Raw genomic sequence first — 22,050 nt, forward strand, 5'->3', positions numbered from 1 at the left:
TAGAAGATGTAAACAATATTTACCTCCAACTAAATCCGTGGTTGTAGAAAAAAACTGATAAAACTAAAGGAAGAAATAGACAATTAAACAATGCGCCATTTTCAATAATGGATATAGCAAATATCCAAATCAATAAGGAAATCGAAGACTTCGCTAACTCTAACCATATATAACAGACATTTATAGAATGTTCCACCCAACAACAGCAGAATATACATTCTTCTCAAGTGTACAATAAAATATTCTCCAGAATAGACCATAGTCAATCCATAAAATAAGCCTCAATAAATCTAACAGAATTGAAATTATGCGAAGTATTGCTTTTCTACCACAATGGAATGAAATTGAAAATCGATCACAGAAAGAAACTTGAGAAATTCAAAAATATGTAGAAATTAATCAAGACACTCCTAAATAACCAATGGATCAAAGAAGAAATCACAAGGAATATTAGAAAATACTTTGAGATTACTGTAAACAAAAACACAACATACACAAATTTATGGGATTCAGCTAAAATAGTGCTTAGAGAACAATTATAGACATAAATGGTTTTTTTAAACAGAAATATTTCAAATAAATAAATCAACTTTTCATTGTGAGAAACAAACAACAAAAAAGAACAATCTGAAACAAAAGCAAACAAGGAAAGAAAACAGTTTCAAATAGAGACTCAAATTACTAATATCAGGAATGAAAGATGGGACATTACTATCTACCTTACAGAAAGGAAAGAGATCATACTATAAATAACTTTATCAATGAAGTATCAAAGATGGAATGGACAAAATCCTAGATAGATTCAAATGACTGAAACTGACTCAAGAAGAAATAGAAAATATGGGGATCCCTGGGGGACTCAGCGGTTAAGCGCCTGCCTTTGGCCCATGGCATGATCCTGGAGTCCCAGGATCAAGTCCCACGTCAGGCTCCCTGCATGGAGCCTGCTTCTCCCTCTGCCTGTGTCTCTGCCTCTCTCTTTCTCTCTGTGTCTCTCATGAATAAATAAATTTTAAAATTTTTTAAAAAGAAGAAATGGAAAATATTGATAGATCCACAATAAATTAAGATACTAAATTAATTGTTTAAAAACGTACTACCAAAAAAAATAAATAAATCTTTCGGGATGCCTGAGTGGCTCAGTGGTTGAGCGTCTGCTCAGAACATGTTCCCAGGTCCAGGGATCGAGTCCCGCAGTGGGCTCCCCACTAAGGAGCCTGCTTCTCCCTCTGTCTGTGTCTCTGCCTCTCTCTCTCTGTCTCTCCTGAATAAATAAACTTTTTAAAACTTGGGCCCCATTGGCTTTATTAATGAATTCTACAAATGTTTAAAGATGAATTAACATCAATCTTCAATCTTTCATAAACCCTTCCAAAAAGTAGAAGAAAAAGACATTTCCTAGCTTATTCTATGAGTTCATTTTTATCCTAATACCAAAACTGAATAACATCACAAGAATATAAAACTATGAACTAATGTCCCTTATGAATATAGATGAAAAATAATTTTAAAAATACTAATAATCTGAATCCAGTAACATATAAAAAGGATTATACATCATGAATTATCCCAGAAATACAGAGTTGGTTTGAAATATGAAAATCAGTCAATGTGGGATCCCTAGGTGGCTCGGCGGTTTAGCGCCTTCCTTTGGCTCAGGGTGTGATGCTGGAGTCCCAGGATGGAGTCCTACATCGGGCTCCCTGCATGGAGCCTGCTTCTCCCTCTGCCTATGTCTCTGCCTCTCTCTCTCTCTCTCATAAATAAATAAAATCTTTTTTAAAAATCAATGTAATACATTATATTAATAAGATCAATACCCACGTGATCATCTCAATAGGGAAAAAACAAAAAACATTTGACCGAATCCAAAATTCTTTCATGATTTAAGAATAAACAAATAAAACAAACTGGAACTAGAAGGAAATGCCCTTAACCTGATAAGGGTATATACAAAAATCCCACAACTAACATGACACATAGTAGTGAGAGACAAAGATTTTCCCCTGAGAGTAGAACACAAAGATGTCTATTCCTGCCACTTTCAATATTGTACTGGAGGTTGTAGGCAGAGCAATTAGACACAAATAAAAAACAAAGGTACACATATTGGAAAAGAAGAAGTGAAATTATGTTTATTCACAGATGATTTGATTGTACATACAGAAAATCCTAAGGAATCCCCCTAAAAATCGAATGAACAAGTAGGCTCAGCAAGTTTGCCTGACATAGAGACATTTATTTAACAAGGCATATGACACATAGAAATATTGCCTAACCTTATCCAACTTCATCATGCCTTTTCATCTTCATCGTAAGATGGAAATAACCTTGCCTGCTTCCCTGGTTTAGATGGATTCAACAAGACAATATATAGAAAAGTCTAATTCAGTGCCTGACACCTAATACACACTCAAAAATGTTAGTTCTTTCTTTCCTTTATCATTTAGCTATTTTGCTACTTAAACTAGTGGCTAATAACAATAATTCAATGAAGTACAAATGTCCTAGGACAGTTGGATCAACTGACATTCATACATCAGCATAAAATAAGCTAATCTAAAATAGTCTACTAATATATGAGCTAAGCTCAGCCAGAATAGAAGTGGATATTACTTTGGTAGTCCTGGCTTCTGTCCCCTGCTCATGCCTTCATGGTGCTCACCACATTCCGTTTCTGGAATAAATCCTACCTAAGGATTAAATGCCCTCAGTCCTTCTGGTATAGTAGAATAAGGTCAAGGGAAAGAGACAAACATGAGAATATGGAGGAAGGTTTAGACTTCCTGACTGCTTCTCACTAAATTACACTCACTACACTCTATTCCCCAAGAGAAGAATATGACTTCTTCCTGCCACTCTACCCCTCTTCCCTCATAAAAAAAAGAAGGAAGGAAGGAAGGAAGGAAGGAAGGAAGGAAGGAAGGAAGGAAGGAAGGAAGGAAGGAAGGAAGGAAGGAAGGAAGGAAGGAAGGAGAGAGAGAGAGAAGAAAGAAAGAGAAAGAAAGAAAGAAAGAAAGAAAGAAAGAAAGAAAGAAAGAAAGAAAGAAAGAACTAGAAAGAGAAAATCTAATTTTTAAAGAGAAAGTTCTATGGCATGGACCAAAAAGAATATGGAATTTCAAGCTTACATGAAAGGTGCCAGAAAACTGGAAGAAGACATTGATGAGGAAAGACAGAATTATACATATAACTATCACTGACCTATTTCCTATGGTTTCTCCCAGTGTGGCCAGACCCAAGATGCTCTCATGTTTTCTTCACTCATTTATACCCAGGGTCATGCAGGACAAGAGGTGGGAAAGGGATAGGAAGGTACAAAGCGTATCATTTGTGCTGGCTCCTAGTCAAAGACTTACATTCGAGGAATACACAACCCCATTGACCTCATATGGTCCAGTCTAGCTCATAGAAGTGTTTGGGACCAAAGACCCAACTAATAATGATTGTGTCTTTTACTGAGCCACCCCTTATTATGGGAAAATTTTAGGGGCTCCTAGTGGCTCAGTTGGTTAAGAGTCCAACTCTTGATTTTGGCTCAGGTCATGATCTCAGGGTCATAGAATCTAGCCTCATGTTGGGCTCCACGTTCAGCAGGGAATCTGTTGGCAATTCTCTCCCTCTCCCTCTGCTTTTCTCCCTATTCCCACTCTCTGTATAAAATAAATAAATCTGAAGAAGAAGAAGAAGAAGAAGAAGAAGAAGAAGAAGAAGAAGAAGACAGAGAAATTTACACAGAGACGTACGCAAAAGGAGAACACCACGTATAGATGAAGCCACAGATGAGGATATGCATCCCACAAGGCAAAAATTATCAGCAAAACACCAATAGGTAGGGGAGAGGCATGGAACAGATACTCACAGCCCTCAGGAAGAATCAACTCTGCTGACACTCTGATCTTGGACTCCCAGCCTCCAGAGCTGTGAAGTACTAAATTTCTGTTGTTTAAGCGTCCCAGTAGGTGGTATTTTGTTATGGCAGTCCTGGCAAACTAATGTATCCCTTCTGATAGGCAATGGGACAAGGACTCAGGAGTTCAGGACCTTTGCTGGGTCTTCTGTGGGAGGTCTATAAACCAAAACATCCCTGTTCAGCATTAGTAATGGTGACCAGGAGCCTCTTCCTCTCCTTCTTGGCTCTGCCTCAGGAGAATGGTTAGCATAATTTTCTGAGCTACCTTATTCTGATCCTTTAAATTAGGCCAGCCTTCCCAGATCCCAGTCCCAAGAAGTATACTCTACTCTAAGAGTACTACAGACTTCAGTAGTTCATGTCCTGAGCTTCACATTCCCACACTGACCCTTCCACATTCCAGCTGTGTGACTTGGAGCAGGTACCTTAACCCCTCTCTGCCACTGTTTCCAGGATGGTAAAACATGCTTCATGGGGTTGTCTTTTTTTTTTTTTTTTTTTTTTTTCATGGGGTTGTCTTGACACACAACCACACAACCACAGTGTCTGGTACCTAGCTAGTTTGTTTAACACATGCCTCATGGGACAGCTACTGTTACATACAATTGCCCCAGACTCTTTCCACTTGCTCTTATGTCCCCTATCCCAGAATGTGGCTCAATATCTAAGTTTTGGAAAAATCCATGGCCTGCTTTCCTGATTTTGATTTTTGGCTTTCCACACTGTCCTTTTCTGCTGTTCTTTCTGAGGTTTGGTTTTCTTCTATAGGCCAGGCCCAAATTCTAAACTCCTCCTCCTGGGCCTCCCCAGGGTCTTTCTAAAGCTCTAAGGGAGAGACACAGATAATGCAGCTATACCCCCAAAACCTAGTCTGGAAAGCCCTAATCATAGTGGAAAATGCCTTGAGGAATGTTACATAAGTGTTGTCTGTGGAGGTGGACCCAGAAAATGAAAAGATGAATAGGTACACAAGCTAGTAGGTTTGTAGCAAATTGAATATATAATCAATTTCACTACTCAGTCTAAGGTTCAAAACTTCTAATGCTGGTCAGAACAAAACAAGCGTGGGAGCAAGGTGTTCCAACTGTCATGCTTTGGCAAGCACAATGCAGAGATATAATTGTGCATCCAGCATGTTTTGATGAGTCTCATGCCCCACCTCCTTCAAGCACACGAGGGGCCTTGTCAGAACAGATAACCAACTGACTCCCACAGACAGGGCTGCATGAGTCACCTTGTAGAAATCAAGACCCCAGCTGCTGAGATGAACAATGTCAAAATTGAGAGTTTGCTGGAGACTATTTTGTGCACAAAAGAGTGAATTTCATCTGGCTTCTGCTCTGATTATTCAGAGTAGCAAACCCAGTGCCCTGCATGAGCCTGCCTACAGCAGCAATTCCCAGCCAGGGAAGACTTTGCCTCCTAGGGGATGTTTAGAATGCCTGGAGACAGTTTTGGTTGTCACAATTGGGAGAGGCAGTACTACCTGCATCTAGTGGGTAGAGGCCAGGGAGGCTGCTAAACACCCCACATTGCATAGAAGAGCCCTGCACAACAAAGAATTATCCAACTGAAAATGTCAAAAGTACCTCAGTTGAGAAGCCCTGTCCTAGAAGGAAAGACCAGCATTATTTCAATGGCTTGTTCTTCCTTAATTTCCTGGTTGACCCTTTTATCTTTTAGCAGGATGGTCCTTAACCTCCATGTGTTTGAGGTCCTTCCAAACTTCTTGTTGTGATTTAGTTCTAATTTCAAGGCATTATGGTCCGAGAATATGCAGGGGACAATCCCAATCTTTTGGTATCGGTTCAGACCCGATTTGTGACCCAATATGTGGTCTATTCTGGAGAAAGTTCCATGTGCGCTTGAGAAGAATGTGTATTCAGTTGAGTTTGGATGTAAAGTTCTGTAGATATCTGTGAAATCCATCTGGTCCAGTGTATCATTTAAAGCTCTCGTTTCTTTGGAGATGTTGTGCTTAGAAGACCTATCGAGTATAGAAAGAGCTAGATTGAAGTCACCAAGTATAAGTGTATTATTATCTAAGTATTTCTTCACTTTGGTTAATAATTGATTTATATATTTGGCAGCTCCCACATTTGGAGCATATATATTGAGGATTAAGTCCTCTTGTTGAATAGATCCTTTAAGTATGATATAGTGTCCCTCTTCATCTCTCACTACAGTCTTTGGGGTAAATTTTAGTTTATCTGATATAAGGATGGCTAGCCCTGCTTTCTTTTGAGGACCATTCGAATGGTAAATGGTTCTCCAACCTTTTATTTTCAGGCTGTAGGTGTCCTTCTGTCTAAAATGAGTCTCTTGTAGACAGCAAATAGATGGGTCCTGCTTTTTTATCCAGTCTGAAACCCTGCGCCTTTTGATGGGGTCATTAAGCCCGTTCACATTCAGAGTTACTATTGAGAGATATGAGTTTAGTGTCATCATGATATCTATTCAGTCTTTGTTTTTGTGGACTGTTCCACTGAACTTCTTCTTAAAGGGGAATTTTAAGAGGCCCCCTTAAAATTTCTTGCAGAGCTGGTTTGGAGGTCACATATTCTTTTAGTTGCTGCCTGTCTTGGAAGCTCTTTATCTCTCCTTCCATTTTGAATGAGAGCCTTGCTGGATAAAGTATTCTTGGTTGCATGTTCTTTTCATTTAGGACCTTGAATATATCCTGCCAGCCCTTTCTGGCCTGCCAGGTCTCTGTGGAGAGGTCTGCTGTTACCCTAATACTCCTCCCCATAAAAGTCAGGGATTTCTTGTCTCTTGCTGCTTTAAGGATCTTCTCCTTATCTTTGGAATTTGCAAGCTTCACAATTAAATGTCGAGGTGTTGAACGGTTTTTATTGATTTTAGGGGGGGATCTCTCTATTTCCTGGATCTGAATGCCTGTTTCCCTTCCCAGATTAGGAAAGTTTTCAGCTAGAATTTGTTCAAATACATATTCTGGCCCTCTGTCCCTTTCGGCGCCCTCGGGAACCCCAATTAAACGTAGGTTTTTCTTCCTCAGGCTGTCGTTTATTTCCCTTAATCTATCTTCATGATCTTTTAATTGTTTGTCTCTTTTTTCCTCAGTTTCCCTCTTTGCTGTCAACTTGTCTTCTAGGTCACTCACTCGTTCTTCCACCTCGTTAACCCTCGTCGTTAGGACTTCTAGTTTGGATTGCATCTCATTCAATTGGTTTTTAATTTCTGCCTGATTAGCTCTAAATTCTGCAGTCATGAAGTCCCTTGAGTCCTTTATACTTTTTTCTAGAGCCACCAGTAGCTGTATAATAGTGCTTCTGAATTGGCTTTCTGACATTGAATTGTAATCCAGATTTTGTAACTCTGTGGGAGAGAGGACTGTTTCTGATTCTTTCTTTTGAGGTGAGGTTTTCCTTCTAGTCATTTTGCTCAGTGCAGAGTGGCCAAAAGCAAGTTGTATTGGGAAAAAGAGAAAAAGAGAGGAGAGAAAGAAGGAAAGAAAAGAGAAAGAGGAAAAAAAAAAAAAAAAAGGGAAGAAAAAGAGAAAGAAAAAGAAAGGAGAAAAAAAAAGGGGGTGGGGGAAGGAAACAAATCAAAAAGCAAAACAAAACAAAAACAAAAACAAAAACAAAAACAAACAAACAAAAAAAGAACCACCGGGGAGTATCTTCTGATTCTATGTTCTTTAAGTCCCTTGGCTTCTCCTGGAAGTTGTCCGTCTAGCTGGTGTTCTGGGGGAGGGGCCTGTTGTGCTGATTTTCAGGTGTTAGCAGTTGGGGGAGCTGCTGTGCCCCTGCCTGGTGCAGGGCTCGGTGGGGGTTGTTTACCCCGTGAGGCCGCAGGAGGAACAGCCCCAGTGGCGGGGCAGCTCTGGAAACCTGGATTCAGCTCCGGCAGGAACTCCGTCTGCAGGGCCTGGAGGCTCCGGGGCGGGGCCGCTGATGTGCTCAGCTGGGGCAGGAGCGTCCTTGCTGTCCTGGGCCCTCCCGTCCTCTGCCTGTCCCGGGGGGAGGGGGGATCCTGGGCTGTGTCCCGGCGCCCTGTGCTCCGGAGCCTGCGCTGGTGGATTCGCGCTCCCAGGCCGCGCAACCCCCTCCGCGGAGCTGCCGCCCGAGCCCCTCCGAGCTGCTCCTGGAACCGCGCAGCCCCCTCCGCACGGAGCCTCTTCCTCTGCCCGAGCCCCTCCGAGCTGCTCCCGGGGCCGCGCAGCCCCCTCCGCGGAGCCGCCGCCCGAGCCCCTTCAGCTGCTCCGGGTCCCGCCGGGTCCCGCCGTGCGCGCTGCAGCCCTTAGGGAGCTCGGCGCACTCTCCTGGGCGCGCAGTTGCTCTGTTACTGTCCCCGGGAGCCCGAGGGCCTCCTCGCCCTCCTGGTCCTGCTCCAACTCCCCGCGAGCCCCTTTCCGCCCGGGAAGGTCGGTGCAGCTCCTGCGTCTCCGGGACGGGGCTCTCCTGTCCTGGGGACACTCGCCCCGGCCTCAGCCCGGCTCCTCGCGGGGCCCCTCCCCCTCGGAGGCCTTTGTTCCTTTATTTCTTTTTCCCCGTCTTCCTACCTTGCTAGATGCGCGAACTCTTCTCACTGTAGCATTCCAGCTGGTCTCTCTTTGAATCTCAGGCCGAATTCATAGATTTTCAGGATAATTTGAAGGTTTTCTAGGTAGTTTGGTGGAGACAGGTGATTTGGAGACCCTACTCCTCCGCCATCTTGCTCCTCCTCCTCTATTTCAATGGCTTGTATACATGGCTCCTGACTGCCCACAGTCTGGCTCCAATCTGGTTGGAGTCTTATTATCAATGTTTGCAATTGGTTGAAAGAATGAATGTCTGAGTTCAAATCAAACTGCCCCGTAAGGTTAAGCAAGATACTTCACCCTGGGTGCTTCTGTTTCCTCATCTATTAAATGGGGATATTAATAAAATTTGCCACCTAGAGTTGTTTAAGGACTAATTGAACTACGTGAAAGAATCTGTGCAAAGTGCTTCATTAAGTATCAAGCACCTAAGAAGCAGTGTTAACTATGATTTTTCTTAATCACAGCTTTATTTATTGTTATTTTTGAGGACACTCTTTTTGCCCTGCCATTGGATGAGAAGCCCTCTCCCTTCTACTGTCCCACCTGTGTTCATTTTTGTCCTCTCTCAAAGTTAAGTTCAAATGTTGGTTCCTCTAGGAAACCGTCCCAGACCTGCATGTAGGGATCAATCAGTCCCTGCTCTGAGCTTCTCAGCATGTCATTTACTCCTGTGTCCACCCTAATTACTCACCAGTCCACTTATGCTCCTGCACGGAAGGGAACACATCCTACCACCCTGCCTGCCCTGGCTCATGCCACAGTGAATAGCCTTCAAATTAATGTCAGGCTGCCTTTATCACCATTGTTAGCATTTGTTATGTCCCTTACCAGCTTAGGAGCACTTCCTTACTCTTTTGGTTTGCTGCATGAATAATGAACCCTACAACGTGCTAAGATCATCTCTGGTGGTGAATGTCTCTTGGGCATGAGCATGAGTCCACGGTTTGTAAGACTTTCTATGAGTGGGACTAGGAGTGGAGAAGGTAGAGTTCCAGTATAGATACTCTGGTGAGATGGAAAGAAGATTTCTTCCCACTGCATATCTAGGGGACAAAAATGATGGTCATTGCTATGACCACTAAGATCTCTATTGATCAGGCATTGCACAGACCTTTTCCATGAACTGTCTCCCTGATAGATCCCATGAGGGAGGTATTAGAATGATCCCTATTGTTGTAATTACTTGACCAATGTCATCTCACAAGTATGACTGCCCAGGTAGATCTAGCTTCCTCAATATCTATGTTTTAAAGACCGTGATTTACTGTTCCTCAAACACAAGTCAATTGGCATCACTCAAAGGACAGTAGAAAAATCAGAGAGGAGGACAAACCAGACTCTCAGCTCTGGGAAGCAAACTGAGGGTTGCTGAAGGGGAGGTGGAGGGGATGGAGTAACTGGGTGATAGGCATTAAGGAGGACAGCTGATGGGATGAACACTGGGTGTTAAATGTTGGCAAGTTGAATTAAAATAAAACTTTAAAAAAAATACAAAAGCAAAATGTGGTTTCAAGTTAGTAACCTTCTTTAGACCCACAGTGCCAGTTAGAAATGCCAGTTGAAGCATTTTCTAAGCTTTTTGTTTCCCTAAGAGCAGAAACTGTTCTTCAAAAGAAAACTTAAAAACAAGTCTGTTTTGCAGAATACATAACACAGAACTGTTGTAGTTTGAAAGAGATGGGGAGATCTCTGGAGCCATGCCCATCTGCCACCCCGCTTCTGCTCCCAGTGCCCTTAAAAGAGTTCTGAGGAGCCAGCCAATTCCACCTTTACATTTTTCAGATGTGGAAACAGAGACTCAGGAAGAGGAAATTGTTTGCTACAAGTAACACTGCTCAAAAATTATTTATATATTTTGATGCCTCATTTGTGACAACTAGACTTTCTTACTGAGAAGTGCAGAAGTATAAAATAAAGCTCAAAAAATCACAAAGGATTACTATGTCTCATCCAATATGATGCCTTCAGTTACAAGATGCATCCAAATTTGAGATGTTAAAAGTTCTGGAGCTCAGAGGCATGGATCATAAGAATCTGGTATATCAGACTTGCTGGCCTAATTCTGTGCCTACTGCAGACCCACTTCCTGTGACTGCTGATGCAATTTCACATCAGCCACCTGTGGGCTATCATGTACTAGTGAACAATAGAGAGACAGACAGACAGAACTTGGCCACTTAGAAGCAGAGGGCAGGAAGAGAAAGGGGGGCAGGCTGGCTGATGCCCCCTCCCCAGTGTGGAGGAATTTATATGGAGAAGTTTTTCCCTGGCCATAGTCTCCAGCTGGTCCCCATCTGTCCACCAGGTGATTTGGGCTCTGACCAGTCTGTTCTCAGTCCCCTTGCCAGGTAGAATCATGCAGAAGGGCTGGGAGATCCAGCCCCCACTAAAGCCCAGAGCTGGAGGCTCTAAACTTATATGTTATTATGCCCTGTCTACTCTCCCAATTCATCTCTATACAATTCACAACAAAATAGGATTTTTCAGAATGACACTAAAATTGCATTAATGCTGGAAAAAAAAAACAATTCTGGACCTCAGGATCAATGAAATGTGGTATATATGTCAAGAGAATGTTTATTCTTCTGAATTTTGGTGGAAGACACTTCTAATGGGTTCTTTCTGTCCTTCAGCACTCTAAGTTCTAAGACATGAGTTCTGATATTAATTCCTATTTCTAAAGCACGAATCTCTTTTACTTATTCTGTCCCTGCAGAAAGAAGAAGGAATTTACTATGTATCCTTAGATGAAGTAGTTTCTGAGACAAAGAATTAAGCTTGTTTTTCAAACTCCTTTACTGAGGCATAATTGATAAGCAAAAAAACTGTGCATAATTAATGTACACAATTTGATGAATTTGGACCCATGAAGCCATCATCACAGTTAAGGTAACAGACATATCCATCACATCCAAAGGTTTACTTATACCCTTTGCTTTTTGTACTTGTTTTTGTTTTTGTGGTAAGAACATTTACATGAGCTCTACCCTTTTAAAATATTTTTAAGTGCTCAAGACAATATTGCTATCTATAAGCACTTATTCATCTTGCATAACCAAACACTTATACCTGTTAATTAGCAAATCCTCATTTTCCTCTAACCCAGTCCTTGCCAACCACAATTCTATTCTTGATTTCTATTAGTTTCACTATGTTAGATACTTCCTGTAAGTAGAATAATAGAGTATTTGTCCTTCCGTGATGACTGATTTATTTCACTTAGCCTAATGTCCTTAGGTTTATTCATGTTGTCACAAATGGCAGGAATTCCTTCTTTTTAAAGTCTAAATAATATTTCATTATATGTATATACCATATATATTGTACCATATACGTACAACTCCATATATGTGTATTTTCTTTATCATCTTTGGATGGATATTGAATTATTTCCATATCTTGGTTACCATGAAAAATAATGCAGCAATGAACATGAGTACAAACATCTCTTTAAGATCCTGATTTCAATTATATAGGCTATATATATATCCAGAAGTGCGATTGATGGACCATAGAGTATTTCTATTCTTAATTTTTTTTATTTATTCATGAGAGACAAACAAAGAGAGAGAGAGATTGAGAGAGAGAGAGAGAGAGAGAGAGGCAGAGACACAGGCAGAGGGAGAAGCAGGTTCCGTGCAGGGAGCCTGATGCAGGATTTGATCCTGGGACTCCAGGATCACACCCTGGGCCAAAGGCAGGTGCTAAACCACTGAGCCACCCAGGGTTCCCTACTATTCTTAATTTTTTGAGGAACCCCCATACTGTTTTCCATTGTGGCTGCATTATTTTACATTCCTACTAAAGGATGGGGATTTTGAATAGAAAAAGAAGTCAAAATTCCCTCCTGGCCAACCATCAGTGTCCCAACCACATTGTTTTAACTAAAAGTTCTTAAATTTTAAAAATGAGAGATCCTAAAAATCTAAAGCAAATGAAACAAGCAAAGTTAATTGTGTTTGGAGTTAGTCACTTAACCATTCAGAAAAAAGAATTTTTTTAATGGACTTTTAGAATACATCCCTTTTTGATACATCCCTCTGAAGACAAAAACAACTAGAAAGGAAGTCTTTTCAGTAATTATATTGTTAGTAGTAATATTGATATTGTTGTTTCGAAACTATAAGATCTCAGCCAAGTGTTAGAGATTTTCTTTGCCTAGATTTCCATACATAAAAACCATGTATGAAAAACCATGAAGGTGGTCTCATGTGTTGGGGAAAGACAGTGGATGCTCTGAATCCTACTACATTTGGCTGAGGCCAGTTAATTACTCAAAAGCAAGTATACATTATCACAGTAATATTTATTTTCTACTGAAGAAAATGGACTTATCTCCAATTACAAAAGAATCTATCCACTCACATGATGGGGACTTTAAGAAATGTAACCTTCTAAGAAATGTAACCTTGATTTTACTATAAGGTGACAATGTGTCCTGGTTTGCCTGGTACTTTCTTGTTTTAAGCTGGAAATCCCAAGTCCTCAGTCCTGGGCAAACTGGGACCAAAGGTCACCCTCGTAGGCAAACAATTCATTCACCTTTTCCCTGGTCTGGTTTCCTTTTTAAAGCCCTCTATATTAGCTAGTAACAGTTCTGGACATGCCTTCTAGAAAAGATGGTACCATACTTCTACCCACCATACTTCTCTCTTGATAGAAGAGGAGGCAAACAGTTGGGGATGGGTAGGATGAGGATGTTCAGTCATCCCACTGTAGGCCTCTTCCCTAGCACTTTATGTTTTCACTGCTCTTAAAGTCCCACTTGCCTTCCCAAAAGTGCCATATCTCCAAGGCACCATTTTACTGACTATATGGAAGGGAAGAGAAGATAGTGGACAATTCCCAAAACAACTTGAGTGGATAACTGAGACAAAGTATGAGGATCGTGTCATAAATTCCCAGAAGCGAAACGAACTAGGGGTGGTGGAAGGGGAGGTGGGCGGGAGGTGGGGGTGACTGGGTGACGGGCACTGAGGTGGGCACTTGATGGGATGAGCACTGGGTGTTATTCTATATGTTGGCAAATTGAACACCAATAAAAAATAAATTTATAAAAAAAAAAGGAAAAAGAAAAAGTCAATTCCAAAGTGCAAATAAATAAATAAATAAATTCCCAGAAGCTTAGGATTTGCATGTGAGTAACTGTCTTGAAGTGGGGCAAGATCAAGATCTAGGATGATGGTGGGGTGGAAAAACAAAACAAGAGAAATGTCATTCTGTAACAAAGAAAAAATTAAAGTCAGACAGTTCATTCAATGAAGGCCTCCACCTATAAGGCTTGGATCAAGATGTGACCAGCTGGTGGAGCCAAGATTGGCAGAAAGGAGTGAGTGTTTTTAAGGAGGAGCCTAGGGAGCAGACTATGGAGAAATTCCATGAAAAGAGTAGGGCCACCACTGCTTTTTCTTTGGGTTTAAGATACTTATTAGGGAGAAGTATAAACATATACAAGAACAGAGAGAACAATATAATAAAACCCCATGTATCCATTTCCAGTTTTCAACAATTATCAATTCATGGTGAATTTTATTTTACTTATCCTTCCCTACCCCCTAACACCAGATAATTCCAAAGCATTTCAAGTATATAGATTTCAAATTTCAAAGTATAGACGCTATACTATTTCATCTATAAATATTTCAGTATATAACTCTCAAATAGAAGACCTTTTCTCAAAGTGTATTTACAATCCCATTATCATGTCTAAAAATGTAACACTAACTCCATCCTAGCATCAAATATCCAGTCTGCTCAGAGTTCTTCCACTTCCTTATTACATCGATTAATATGTCTCTTAATTTCTTTTTTATCATTGTGCTTCGTCTACCTCTTTTGTTTTCCCTTTCAATGTTATTGAAGTTATGTATCATTTGACCTTTACCAGTAAAGTTTCCCACATTCTAGATTTCGCTGAGTTTCAAGATTGTGGTGGTATTTAATATATTCCTCTATCTTCTGCATTTCCTGGAGACCATTAGTTAAATGTAGAGGTTTGATCGTCTTCAAGTTCAATTTTTAGTCATTTTTTATGGTATGATGAAGTTCCGTCAGGAGGCATCTACTATGTATATCTACGTGTATATGACTGTATTTTGAGGTGTATTTAGTTCTATGGAGGTAAAGGGAATAAGGTTAAGTGCTATATGTTTCTCCTGATTTTCCTTTATTAATTTTCTCAATAATTAATGCAGTGTCTAGAATCTTCTAAAAGTAACCAGTGACTTTCTTGTATGTTTAAAATATTGTTATGAGCTCTTGTGTTTTTTTATATATTTGATGTATTTAATTATATTGCAGCTATTATTCCTTTTGAATGTTTACATTTTTTTCCATCTTCAGCTGTTGAAAGCAACTTCATATTGCTCCTGAGTCATTTTAACATGATTCCAAGGGCCTATGATAGCTTCCTTGCTTTCTGGCATGACAAGATATCTCACACTCATCCTATACATCCCCTGTCTCAGACCAGTAGTCATGTATTTCTCCAAGAAAACTCAGTTCTTTTGTGAGAAATGTTATTCGGATACTAAAATTAGGATGAAGGTCTGCATTGCTACTGGATTGGTCATTATTTCTAGATTTTTTTTCAATGGACAGAACTAACTCATTTTTTCTTTTTATGAGAAAACATATCGGTGGTTTGTCTTACTTGTATCTTATCTTTCTAATAAGGAGAATCTCAGTTCCTGATGACATTGAAATCATTACTTATATTACATATTTAAGTATATATTTGTGTATGTGCATACACCCATATATCTTTATATGGCACAAAAGGGACATGAGCAGGGTCCCCATTCTCATGAAAGAGGGCAGTGGGACAACATGGGTAGGGGTACTTAAAGTGGAGTAGTTGGAAGAGGACAAGGAAAGAAGGAAAAGACAAAGACCATTAAGGAGTGAAGGGGACTTCACATGGAATAATAATCTCTGATGGCAAAATTGTAGGGTCTTATGCATAAAAGGTAAATATGTTTATATACCAACAGACAACTCCCTGAGAATAAGACATTCTGATATCACATTCCTTGGCCATTCTCCACAACAATAAACTCCTATATAGCACACCATATACCACGCATTGTTCTAAGTAATGACTATGTAAACCCATTGAATCTCACTACATCACCAAAAGGTATACATTATCACTATTATCATCATCTTATAAAAGAAAACTAAACTACAAAGAGATTAAACCACTTGTCTGGGATCCCTGGGTGGCGCAGCGGTTTGGCGCCTGCCTTTGGCCCGGGGCCCGATCCTGGAGACCCGGGGTGGAATCCCACGTCGGGCTCCCGGTGCATGGAGCCTGCTTCTCTTTCTCTCTCTCTCTCTCTCTCTCTCTCTCTCTCTGACTATCATAAATAAATAAAAATTTTTAAAAAACACTAGTCTAAGGTGAAATTGCTAGTGAATAGCAGAGCCAAGACCCAATCTGGATATTTGGACCTTAGAGTACCATCATGATGCCATATGCCTCTCAAGATAGAGTTTTAAAGAATGACACACAAACACATGCAAATATTCATACACACATATGCTGATACATGATTTGAAAGATTAACATTAGCAAACCCAAAATTATAAACAACGCATTATATAATGAGTTTTGGAAACCTGTGAGATTTTTACACACATAGCACCACTCATAGGGGTAGAAGACCAGGAGATGATTGGAATTGAAACTCTCTCTTTCTAGGTAAGTAAACGATCAACAGATGATTAGATGGATGGATAGATTCTTTCTTTCTTTCTTTTTTCTTCTTTCTTTCTTTCTTTCTTTCTTTCTTTCTTTCTTTCTTCATTCTGTAAATGAAGATACTGAGAGTTAGGGAGGTTAAGTAAGTAACTTCCCAAAGTCTCTCACTCATAAAGCTATGAATTATAATTATTTCAAAAAGCTTGTATTGTCTCTACTTTGAGGAACCCAGAAGTGTTGGATGGATAGTCTTAAATGTGAGATCCAGGCTGTCTGCTCTCAAAATTCAGCACTAGCATTATCCAAGAGGCTCCCTTTCTGAACAGAGAATTCAATCCAACTTTCCCCTAAAATGAACTAGAAATAGTCCATTTTAGTACTAAGTACTTAGTACTAATAGTACTAGGCTGTCTTAGCATAATGGGTGAGAAGAGGAAGTCCCTAATGCAAGGCAGAGCAGGTGCAGGAAGCCATCCACCTCCTCCCTGCATCCCAGAGGGCCAATCATCACAGCCTCGGTACCAGGAGGACCAGGAAGCAGGGCCTACAGCTGGGAAGCCCTTATGCCAAGAATGTATAAACCCAGAATGGAAGCTGGAGGGAGAAAGAAGGCAGGCTTAGCACATCAGTTCTCTGACTTGCTCCCTGTTGGAGTTGGAGCTGAGGAGAGCAGACGCAAAAACAGTACCAGCTGGTGTGTTTCCTGGCAGGGACACCAGCCGCAGACTTGCCTGCCCCCAGACACATGCGTGCCGCAAACTTCCATCTGTAGCTCCATTCCCTTTGTTTACTGGGCCTACGAAGCAGGAGAAGGGAACAAACCAACATTTCAAAGGCCCAACAGGACCTGGTCTCTGCCTCCAGTGGAATGGATTGATGGATGGTAGGCTGGCAGTCAACAGATGAAACCTCATTATACTTGTAAATCCAAGTATAAAATAAAAGAGCTCTCCTGGCACCTCTGCTGTAGTGCCTGCCCTCAGCATCTGCCCTGCCCACACTTTCTCTCTCTCAGCAAGCAGCTCTGTCTGCTCCATGGGACTGTGTCGGGAAAGTCCAGAACAAGCCATGGCCAGCCTGGCAGGGTTGAGGGCAGAGGAGGAAGAGCCAGCCCTATGGGCTACCTTGGTCTTCTGTCCTGATCTATCTACCTGACATGTCAGTCCCTCATCTCTCATTGTAGGAACTGTGGCCTCTTCCTTGTTCTTCTAGGGATGTCCCTGAAATGGGCATCAAGGAAGAGAAATGAGAGAGTGGCTTTCCATGTCTGTGTTCTGACAGGGTTTTCTCCCTCTTCAAAGTTTACCCAGGCCTCTTCTCTTTGCTTCTCTGCCTTCATGTGGCCACACTGAGACCCAAGGTTCTTTCCACACAGTTCAGTTCAGCAAACCCTTTCTCAAGCACTGATCCCCATGCAAGGCCCAGGAAGAGGCAAGATGAAGACCCAGGAGCTCTCTGTCCTCATGAGATCAACTTAAATCCAGCGCAGGCACAACAAGGAGAACCCAGCATGCTCGGCATCTATCCATTCCACAAACACTGAGCACCTCTTAGTAGAAAGAACCCCATTCTAAAGTAAAGTGGACTCTTTCATGACACTGGCAAAGGCAGGCAGAGTGGTTTCCTAACACGAAGATTTGAATTAAAACGATTTCAGACTAATAGGGATCACTGTCTTCTCCAGTGCTGGTCAAGTACTGACTGTATGTGTGGGTGATGCTGTGTGATAGAACCTGTGGGGGATACAAACATGATTGAGTCATGGATTCAGGTCTTACATGGATTCAGGTCCTAAAGTGTGCAAAGTTGAGTGGAGAGACAAAAACAAAGAACATTAAGGTACAAGTAAGGAAGAAAAAACTACAATTTATCGAATGGCCACTTATTGTGTGCCTTGTACTTTACACAAAAAATTAGTAAAGTGTCTTTGGGCGATATTTTCTTTCTTTTAAATTTTACTTATTTATTTGAGAGAGAGTGTGTGTGAGCAGGAGGAGGAGCCCTCTGTATAGACCAAATGCTTGTGTCCCCCAAATCCATATGTTGAAGCCATGATTTATGATTCCCAGTGCAATAGTGTTTGGAGGTGAGGACTTTGGGAAGCAATTGGGTTTGCATAAGGTCACAGAGTTGAGGCTGTCATGATGGGATCAGTGCCCTTAAAAGGGAAGGAAAAGACCCAGGCATCCTTTCCATGCCATGTGAGGATAGAGCAAGAGGGCATCCATCTCTGTCAGGGAGTAGATCTTTCCTAGGAACCAGATCAGCCAGCAACTTGATCTTGGCCTTCCTGACCTCTAGAACTGTGAGAAATAAAGGCCTGTTCTTTAAGCCCCCCAGTCTATGATATTCCAACCTCAGAAAGCCCCGCAGTGAGAAAAACTCCTCTGACCTGAAGGGGTGAATAGAGAATCTTAAACATATCCCTTCTATCCTGAAGGGAAAGAGTGCAGGTACTCCATGTCCAGTGGATCCAGAGCTACTGGTGGACTGTCACTCCCAGAATGCCTTGCAGTGGTCCACCCTCTTGGCCCACACTTCCATCTTTTCTTCTACTCTTTCCTTCCTTCATTATTTCTACCCTTCTTCCCTATGAAAAGCATAGTTGAGTCTATTATTTCTTGAGGTAAACAAACCCAGCTGAAAAGATAAAGGCTTTATTACAAATTCATCAAAATATATACTGCTTCATAATTACATTTGGTGGAATATCTGAACATGTGTTGGATTTTTAATGATGGTGTCTGGCTACCAAACAAATTATAAATTAATTTAAAAACTAAAACTCATTCCTTCAAATTCAGGTTTCCACAACAAATTGATAACTAGAGCCTTCTTCACACTATAAAAAGGAAGAGCTTTTGTTTACTATTATTATCTGTTTCTTGTCTTACCTTGGTAATCTTCAGTAAAAATCAAAGTTCTTGTGAGAGAAAAGAAGAGATACAAATAGCCCAAAAATTACTGCAAGAGTTTGAGGGGGGGGGGATCCCTGGGTGGCGCAGCGGTTTGGCGCCTGCCTTTGGCCCAGGGCGCGATCCTGGAGACCCGGGATCGAATCCCACGTCGGGCTCCCAGTGCATGGAGCCTGCTTCTCCCTCTGCCTGTGTCTCTGCCTCTCTCTCTCTCTCTCTCTCTCTCTCTCTCTGTGACTATCATAAATAAAAAAAAAAAAAAAAAGAGTTTGAGGGGGGTCAAAGGTAGAGCAGGACTTGCTAGAAGTTTGCAATCAACCGTCCTAGGAGGCAGGGTAATTGAAAAGTGCATAGGTTTTGGAGCCAACAAACCTGTGGATGCCACCAAAATCTTACTGTGGCAAGTCGCTCCTGTCCTGGCTTCATTGAGAAGGCAAGGACACTGCTCCATGTCCTCCCTACAGGATTGTTGTAAGTATTAAACAAGATGGTACACATGCATCCATAGTGCAGGGCTGGGAGCATAAGTGTTCAACAATGGATCCCTTCTCTAGTCAGCCCCTCCCCCAAGGGCTTTGTACAGATCTCTACTGTAACACTCATAATAGTGCATTTTAACTTTCTGTCTTTTGGATTTTGTTCTCTCTTTCCCATTAGATATGAGCCACTTAAAAATACAAGCCATATCTTATACATTTATCTCTGGTAAATAGTAGAGTGAATAGTAGCCCTTCAGTTAACCATTTCTCACATGCTAGAGTTTTAAAGCTCTCATTTCAGTCAAGGATCTAAAACAGACACTTTTAAAAAACTAGACCAAGTGATATAGACTTCTCAGAGGTGTTGAAGTTTAGGGGAGAAGCAGCCAGGAGGAGTCAGAAGTCATCAGAGAGAGTCTTTAGAGGTATATGGGACTTGAGAGGAATGTTGAAGACTGGGCAGCCCTGAGTGGAATTAGGAAAGCCACTTCAGAAATGAGAAAAATGTACAAAATAATGGAGGCAGAAAAAGCACATCACATTCAAAGGACAAGAAGAAGATAGATGCACTCAATTTTTTGCACACAATATGGTGGAAGAAAGGAACCACCATAGTGCCCAAGGAGGGGAGTAGAATGGTGTTACTGATGTTTAAGTAAGGCCAAACTCAAAGTCACCAAATCTCCCAAAATCCAGAAAAGGAACATTCCTGGAAAATATATATGCCTTGTCTGGGGCTACTGGAAAAGGAAGTTCACAGAAAGGAAATGAGAGCCTCAGAGCATCCTACATGAGGTGTTTGTACTGGTAGGTCCATTCCCATCATGCTAGAGTTATGTTGGCAGCAGGAGGCTGACCAGGGGATCATTGTGCACCAGCCTCCCAGCCTAGTATCCTGATGGAACAAGCAGCTTACAGGCTCTGATGAGGGGCCATAGCTTCTCAGCTTAGTGGCAATCTCAGAAGGATGCTATCACAAACCAGCTTGTATTAATCAGGGCTGTCCAGGGAAATAGAACCAATCATGTATGTATATATGTAGAATGAGATATATTTTAAGGAATTGGATTACATGAATTTGGAGGTTGGCAAGTACAAATCTGCAGGGTGGGCCAGCGGGCCAAAGACCCAGGAATGAGCCGGTGCTACAGTTTGAGTCTGAAAGCCATCTGCTGCAGAATTCCCTCTTGCTCTGCAGAGGTCAGTCTTCTGCTCTATTCAGAATTTCAACTGATTGGATGAGGCTCATCCACATTATGGAGGTCAATATGTTTTACTCAAAATCTACAGATTTATAAGTTAATTTCACCCCCAAACACCTCATAGAAACATCCAGAATAATATTTGGCCAACTATCTGGGCACCATGGCCCAATTAAGTTGACACATTAAAATTAACCATCACAGAGCCCTAAGCCTTCCAAAAAAGAATGACAAAGGACAAGTTAAAATGAGTTTGAGGAAGGAGCATTTGTTGGAAATGGAGAGTGTGTTTCAAAAGAAGAGAGAGCTCCATAAATGTGAAAATATGTGATAAATAAGATGATAAGATCAATTTTATATGCAAAGTATTTCAGTGTTATGTTGCCCTCACTCAACCCTCTGAGTCTAGTCTTATTCCCACTTCACAGATGAGGGAAATGAGGCTTACAAAATATTTCTCCCAAGATTACAAAGTCCCTTTGGAGACTGGTGGAGCTGGTAACCAATCCCAGACACTATGTTTCCTAAATCCATTACGTGCTTCTTTGAAACCAAACTGCCTGTCTCCAGAGGAAGTGGGATGTTCTAGACACAGAACACAACTCAGATAAGGAGAGAGGACAAGAAAACAAACACCCCCATTGAAACCCACAGAAGCATATAATTCTTGGTGAATGGTCAGCTCAGAGGTGAACTATGTCTTAGCTCCTTTGCAAGATGTGCCTGCTGGTGCCCTCACTGGCTGCAATTTTAGATGGATACATTAGAAGCTCAACAAAGAACTTCTTGGGTGGGGAGCTCCTTTCAGAACAGGTTCAAGTATCATAATTGCTCAGGTCTCTTGCAAATTGCCTGACTCAGAGTCTTGTTTATTATCCTTTCCAAATGACAGAAAAGCTTTTCCTTCCTTTGTGATGGTCTGGAAATCGAACAAACTGAGAGGACCCCATTATCTGCTCCTGATTGCAACCCACAACTAGGTTTTCTTACGAAGCACAAAGGAAAAAAGAAGAAAGGGGCATCTTTCCTTGACAACAGGAAAAATAAATTGTGAGCTGTTATGAAATTATGTTGCTACTATTTTAAGCCTAGCTATAAATCTGTGTATCTGCTGGGTTAGCCTATAGTTGGCATACACATGGTCAATCTAAACTAAGGGTGTCTTTCATGATTCTACATATCACCGGACAAGGGGCAAAAAGACCAGATTCAGCCAGGTCAATAACCAGCAGCAAGCTCAGGTGGTGGACCTAAGCTTGCTGACCCGTCTTGCCTACTTCCCAGGAACGTTGACAC

General features: G+C 41.4%; 1 long non-coding RNA gene across 2 annotated transcripts in view; it reads right to left on the reverse strand.

The window, feature by feature from the left end:
- LOC140621092 (uncharacterized) overlaps positions 1-22,050 on the reverse strand; it is a 419,551-nt gene that overhangs the window by 295,939 nt on the left and 101,562 nt on the right. Inside the window, exon 6 of one of the 2 annotated variants that reach the window (XR_012020814.1) lies at positions 16,228-16,265. The exons of the other annotated variant lie outside the window; for it this stretch is intronic. This is a non-coding gene — a long non-coding RNA (uncharacterized lncRNA). Of the gene's footprint in view, positions 1-16,227; positions 16,266-22,050 lie in introns of those variants that run through there. 2 annotated transcript variants of the gene reach the window in all.

This window comes from Canis lupus, chromosome 2 (assembly GCF_048164855.1).
Source record: "Canis lupus baileyi chromosome 2, mCanLup2.hap1, whole genome shotgun sequence".
NCBI classification, from domain to species: Eukaryota; Metazoa; Chordata; class Mammalia; order Carnivora; family Canidae; genus Canis; species Canis lupus.